General features: G+C 56.4%; 1 protein-coding gene across 1 annotated transcript in view; it reads right to left on the bottom strand.

Moving 5' to 3' along the window:
- ALDH1L1 (aldehyde dehydrogenase 1 family member L1) overlaps window positions 1-5,655 on the bottom strand; it is a 60,547-nt gene extending 54,892 nt beyond the window's left edge. Inside the window, exon 1 of the mRNA XM_027768783.1 lies at window positions 5,331-5,655. The gene's annotated coding sequence lies outside the window, so the exon portion shown is untranslated. The remainder of the gene's footprint in view (window positions 1-5,330) is intronic.
- Window positions 5,656-6,615: the final 960 nt, after the last annotated feature.

The raw sequence follows: 6,615 nt of genomic DNA, 5'->3' as shown, positions 1-6,615 counted from the left end.
CTTTGCTGGAAACACCCGGTTTGCAGTCCCTGCTGTGACCTTGTTACGAAAGCGGCGCCCCTGGGGCTGCACCGAGAACTCCCCCACCCCGGCACTGATGTCCGCTCGACACTTCTGGTTTGTAGTCGCGGCTCCAGAAAGAACTCCTGCCACCGTGCTCCGTGGGGCTTACTGCTGGCGCGGGCACAGGCAGCCCCGCCTGCATCTGAGTCGTGCCCAGCCACTCACTTCTAACTGGTTTACTCCTGGGTACACGCTGTCTCTCTGCGGGGAGAGACAGGAGACAGGCACCACCTGGGCTCTACACCACAACCACCCTAGCCTCAGTCAGCCCAGGCCACAGGCACATACGTGTGGGCTCTTTAATTTCTTAGAATTATTTTATTTAGTTTCATTTATTATTTAATTTGACCAGAGAGAGAGAGAAAGCCAGCTACAGGTCTGGGACCTGAACCGAGGTCGGCTGTGTGAGAGTCCAGCACCTTAACCACCACGCCACCTGCTGGCCCTGTATGTGGGATCTTTCACGTGGCTCCAGGGCCACCACCTGGTGTGCCACCACAGTGCCACCATGGTGCCCCCATGGCGGGGCGGGAAGTTCTAGCTCCCGAGCTTCTCACTGAGCCTCCAGCATGTCATGGTGACCCCAGCCCTGGCGGCCCCCGGGAGCATCCGCTCGGCCCAGCCATGTGTGGACCTGCTGTCTCCCCTCAGGAAGCGGCACTTCACTGCATGCGTATTCTGCCGGGCCCAGGAAGAGGGGCTGATTTTCTGCCGGTCGAGCTTTTCCTTCTTATAAGAATGAGACTGAGAACGAAGCTCCTTCCATTCCGGACCCGAAAGCAACATGGTTCAGCCTGAATACGGCTTCCAAGTTCCGTGGGAAATGGCAGTGACTACGACGAAGCACAGAACATAGCGATCAGTGAAGACGGTGGCGTAGAGACCCCCGCTCAGTCACAAAGGACCTGCCGCCAGCCAGGGCTCCGGAGTTCACTGATTACACAGCTGCACCTTCACGAGCCTTGGGATCGATGGACGCTCGCTATCGAGGGCTCCCAGATTTTTCACGGGCAAGAGTGTATCGTTACATGCTGGGTCACAGCGCCGTGAGGACTGGGCAGCCCAAGGACGAAGAGCTAGGGGACCCCGAGGCAAAGGGCCGTGGACTGAGAACGGGCAAATGCGAGTGGAGGTCGGGGGGACCCAGCCCTCTGCTGGAGAAGGCCGCGGCCCCACGCTGTCCTGCACTCGCTCCTCTGCACGGAGGCAAGGCCTCGCGCTTCAGCTGTGGAGACCCGTGGTCGAAGGCCGCTCCTGGCCCTCTCTGGCTAGCGGTCAGGGTTCTCTGTAAAGCCCAGGGGTAGGCCACGCCTAGGGCTTCCCCATGCCCTGCAGTGATCGCGCAAGGACCGCGTCCACTGAAGGCGCTCCCTGCACGCGGCCAAGCATGTGAGCGCGGGCCGCCCAGCGCACCAACCCCATCATGGATGTAGAGTCCGGACGGCCCAGGTCACTTCAAGCCAGGTTCTGCTGCCCAGAGAGTTGGCCACAAACTGTTTAAGAACTTCCCGCTTCCAGAGCTTTTGGCATTCGGAGTTGCAGATAATGTATCAAAAACCTCTATTTTAGGGGCCAGCCAGTGGCATGGTGTGGAGGAGGCTGGATCCCTCGTGACCAACTGTGTGGTTCAAGTCCCAGACCCAGCAGCCTGAAAATCATGCCGGCCTCCTGTGCTCGCTTGCAATTCTGAGAGGCGGGAGAAATGGAGCAGAAGAGACTGCGTGACCATGCCCACGGGGTGCTGCCTCCTTCTCTCTGTGTGTCTCCAGAGAGCTCAGGCACCTACTGGCAGATTAAACTAAGCAAACAAATAAAAGACAACCTATGGCTTCCTGTCAAAGTCGCTCACAAGAGCCTGGACAGAGCATGAGGCGAAGAAATGAGGTAAAACACTGCTAAGGGTAGAGGCGGGATTGTCGCCGTACAAAAGGACTTCAAAATGTTCGTGGAAAAACAGAATCAAAGTATTCTGGTGCAAAAAAAAAGTTGAAATGCACGCATTTTTTTAATACGCATTTTCCATGAAGCTGTGTATTTTCGAAGACTTTCGTATTATCTGTTTCCACAAGCACGAGTGCACAGCAGGCCTTCTGGGTCCGTTACACTTTCACTATGGTGTGTGCATGCGTAGGACATACACGTGAGCATGTGTGTGTGTTCCCGCTGTGTGATACGGAGCGAGCAGCGATTTCCTGCCACCTTTCTGACCGTCCGTGCCGGAGGCTCTGGTCGCTAAGGAAGCGGCGTTCGGAGCAGGCTGGTGGCTGCTTTCCCGCCCTGCTAAGTCTGAAAGGAAAGTGGAAAATGGCACAGGACGCAGCGCCACTCTGCGTAATAGTGAACTTGAGGGTCTCACGGGGGCGTGTTCTGTGCTGATCAGGAGGCAGGTAAAAGACACGAACCAACGTTTCTCCTTAGGACACGCGTGTTCATTCAAGAGACTCTTCTGTGCCATACGCAAATTAATTCCCAGGTGGACTAAATAGTCCAGCATGAAAACCCCAATGAAGTTATTTCCATAAAATACAGAATAGCCATTCTAAAGCCTTGGTATAGGAGGCCAGCGTGGCTCAGCAGTACAGCCCCCTGCAGTGCTGGGCCCACACGGGAAGGCCCTGGGTTCTTGTCCAGTTCCCCGGACATGCTGGACACGCGTGTGCCATGACCTAGGCTAGCCGAACTTGGGGGTGGGTCACAGCACGAGGACTCGTGGGGATGCCTGCCTGCCTGTCTCTCTCAAGGAATAAATAAATAAATAGAACTTAAAAACTAAAACCTTGAAGTACAAAGTATTTTCATTTTCAAGATTAAAAGAAAGAAAACATGACTAGTATTCCATGTGAAAATATAAACAATATTATGCTTAAAGCACCATGTATATTAAACGAAGTCACCGGCGAGAGTACGGCAGTGGGAGTGCCCACGAGAGCGTGCCATGACTGAGTCTCAGCTCGTCAGCAAGGAGCTGTGCAGTCCCACCCCAGGGCCCCAGAATGGAAAACAGTCCTGGGAGGATGAGGTTCCGACATGGCACCGCCATGCGCCCCGATCCTTATCAAAGGGCAGCTTGGGCCAGAGACGCACTGGCAGAGCCACGCAGGCCAGGTGCTGCAGACAGTCGGAGTGATGCTGCTGTAAGCCAAGGAGCTCTGGAGGGTGCCAGCAGTGGCCAGAAGCCAGGCGAGAGGCTAGGAAGGGGCCCGCCGTCCCGGAGGGGCATGGCCCGCCGACACGTTGGTCCTGGACTTCCAGCCTCCAGAACGGCGAGATGCTGGGTGCCTGTCTCTCCACCTCCGGCCTGTGGTGCTCTGTCATGGCAGCCCGAGAAGCTAAGGCAGAGGGCCAACAGCTGAGGGTCAGAGTTCTCCCTCGTCAGTAACAGACCGGCTAGCCCTGCCCTGCCCCGCGGCACGGTTGCTAGGGCACTGGACAGCACTGCTGAGAGCCACCGGCTGCCCGCAGGTTTGGATCCCTGGGTCAAGTTGCCAACGTGCCAGGTGCAGGTGTGGATGCCCAGGATTCTGACGAGCTGGAGGGCTGGGGAAAGGGGGTCACGTGATGAGATCTTGCGGAGGGTATGCCTCTCCTCCTCTTTCTCAGCAAAACCCAGGAGTTTGGGGAGGGAGGGTAGTGGTGGGAGAGTAAGCGCCGCAGTGCTGTGGTGGGCGGGGTGGAGGAGAGGGAGCAGTGAGTGCATTCACACAGAGAACATCACACACGCGTGCACACACACACGCACACATGCACACACTACTGGACTAATAAACAGCAAAACCGCGAGATAGGAACGGGCAACACCTACAATTAAGTTGTGTTTCTGCACATCAATGAGCAATCTAGAAAAGAAATTAAAATAATTCCACTTAGAATAGCATCCAAAAGAATAAAATATCTAGAGATAGATTTAACCAAGGAGGAAAAAGTCTCGTGCAATGACAAGTGTGAATACTGCCTAAAGAAAATAAAGATCCGAATAAACAGAAGTCCACCCCATGTCCATGGATTGAGAGACTTAATGTGTTTTTTTTTTTTTTTTTGAGAGAGAGATTTTTGGCATAGGGCACATGCACTTGCCAGAGAGACAGAAAATGACAGACAGAAAGTGAGACGTCACCCCCAGGGGGGATGGCCATGCTGCAATCCCTTCTCCTCTTGGGATTTTGGACACGCATGCACACACTCCTGGCGTGAGTTTTAACCATCGGATCTGGGACTCAAACCACAGTCAACTATGTGGGAGTCCAACGACATAACCATTACACCATCTGCTAGTCCCAAGACTTAATATTATTATGATGTTAATGCTACCTAATCCAATCTACAGATTCTTCTCTTTTACTTTTTCTCCATAGGTAGGTGCAAGTGCTTGTTGGAGAGAGACAGAGAGAGGAAAAGCGAGAAATCACCCCCGGGGGGATGGCCGCACCACAATCCCTTCTCCTCCATTCTCCTCTGAAGATTCTGGGCACGCACGCACACGTGTCTGGCATGATTTTCAAAGTTTCAGGTCCAAGACTCGAACCATGGTCAGCCATGTGGGAATCCAGCACCTTAACCACTATGCCTCCTACTGGCCCCACAATCTACAGATTTAATGCAATCCTTATAAAAATTCCAATAATTTTTTTTCACAGAAATGAAAAGCCAATTCTCAAACTCATGTAATTTCAGGGGCCCAGAAAGCCAGAGCAATCTTGGAAAAGAGCAAAGCGAGTGGAGAAACTGAGGCTCTGGGAAGGGGGCTCCCTGGCTGAGGCCCCACAGCTTGTGGTAAAGGCAGGACCAGCACCCGGATCTCTGAACTCTCCTGAGGGGGAGACAGGGAGACAGGCCAGACCCTGCACCTCTGCTTGGCCACCTCAGGCTTGCCCGAGGCCAGCTGCTTCCCTCCACCTTGCTCAGAGGCCAGGAACTGTTTCCCCCACTTCCTGACTTCCATCCACCGACGGGCGGCAGCTCCTCTCTGAGCCAGGGGAGAGGGCCCACTCCCGGAGCGCCCTGGGCCGGGGTGCGTCCTGCCACCCGGTCTCCAGGTGCCGGTCCATGAGCAGCCAGGGGACCGAAGACCCACGCTCAGGACCTGAGTTCGGCCCCAAGTCCTGACCAGAGGGGGGCAGCATGGCGCCTTTGACCGCCCGGAAGCTTGTCTGCTGGAACCCTCCTGTGGGGACAGCGGACAGGACGCAGCCCCACGGTCAGGTTCCGAGCTCAGGACAGAGAACGCGGGGCTGGTCGAGCCCCACGGAAAACGCCCACGCGAGTCCCACCTGAGTGGCAGGCCTGGCAGTGCCAGCGGCTGTTCTCGGCGGCCGGATCGGGTGGCTGTTTGCTCAGCTCAGTGTGGATTTCGAGAGCTGCTGCAAGAGCTTATTTTTACACACTCGCGTCAGAGCGGCACGGGGCAGAGGGCCTGGACGCAGACCCACTATGCAACAGGTGCCAGGTTTCAATCCGGCCCCTGCCGCGGGGCACAGCCAGAAGGGCAGATGGTGTGCCACGTCCCCTCCGCTTCCCCAGACCCTCGCTCCGCGCTGCCTGGGCACACCAGCTTCCTGCCTGGCTCCCTGCGTCCCGGCCTCCGGAGTGCGTAATTGACCCCGACCCGGTTCAGTGTGCGGGTGATGCAAAGCACCCGGCACCCCTCCCTGCTGACCCTTAGTCCCGTTGCACAATGGGGGTTACGTCATCGCAGGGGCCAGTCAGGCGCACCTCGGCACATCAGAACCCTCTGCTGCCTCTTGGGTAACATCCCTGGCGGGGAGCTGGCAGCTGGGGTCCTGGACCCTCCCAGGGCCCAGGGCACCTCTTCCTCCCTGTCTCCCCTGCTTTTACATAGCCCGTCGGGCCACATCTCCGAGCAAGAAGCCACCGAGCACGGGCTCCTGCAGCAAACCACAGTCCCTCCGGGGAGGGCAGGCCCTGGCTCCCCAGGCTCCACAGTCCCAAATCCCACAGAGCCTGCTCAGGCCTACCTCAGGAGCCAAGCTCACAGAGACAGCAAGATGGGGGCACAGCGCACAGCTTGGGAGGCTGGAGGCTACATGCCGCACACGCCTGCAACCCCAGCTCAGCACGACCACGCACACCTGCGACCCCGGCTCAGCACGGCCGCGCACACCTGCGACCCGGCTCGGCACTGCCGCCTGCGGCCCGGCTCAGCACGGCCGCGCACACCTGCGACCCCAGCTCAGCACGGCTGCGCACACCTGCGACCCGGCTCAGCACGGCCGCGCACACCTGCGACCCAGCTCGGCATGGCCACGCACACCTGCAACCCCGGCTATTCGGGAGGCTGAAGCAGGAGGTCACTGACAGGGAAGACCCTGCCAACAATACGCCTCCTTCTCCCACTCTCTCATAAAAAGGGAAAAAGGCGAGATAAAATAGGCTTGAAGATGATCAAATTTAAGTTAGAGATTTTCTCTAAAAACTAACGCTTGTGCATATTAAGGTTGAGTTTTGGATCACACATGTGCACGTGTAATTTTAAATACAATTGCTCAAATTAACGTCTATTCATCTCCTTTTACTTTTCTCTGCAATGTGTATGCT

This window comes from Tupaia chinensis, unplaced genomic scaffold, assembly GCF_000334495.1.
Source record: "Tupaia chinensis unplaced genomic scaffold, TupChi_1.0 Scaffold147500_1, whole genome shotgun sequence".
Lineage (NCBI taxonomy): Eukaryota > Metazoa > Chordata > Mammalia > Scandentia > Tupaiidae > Tupaia > Tupaia belangeri.
This window is presented reverse-complemented; position numbering and strand designations above follow the sequence as displayed.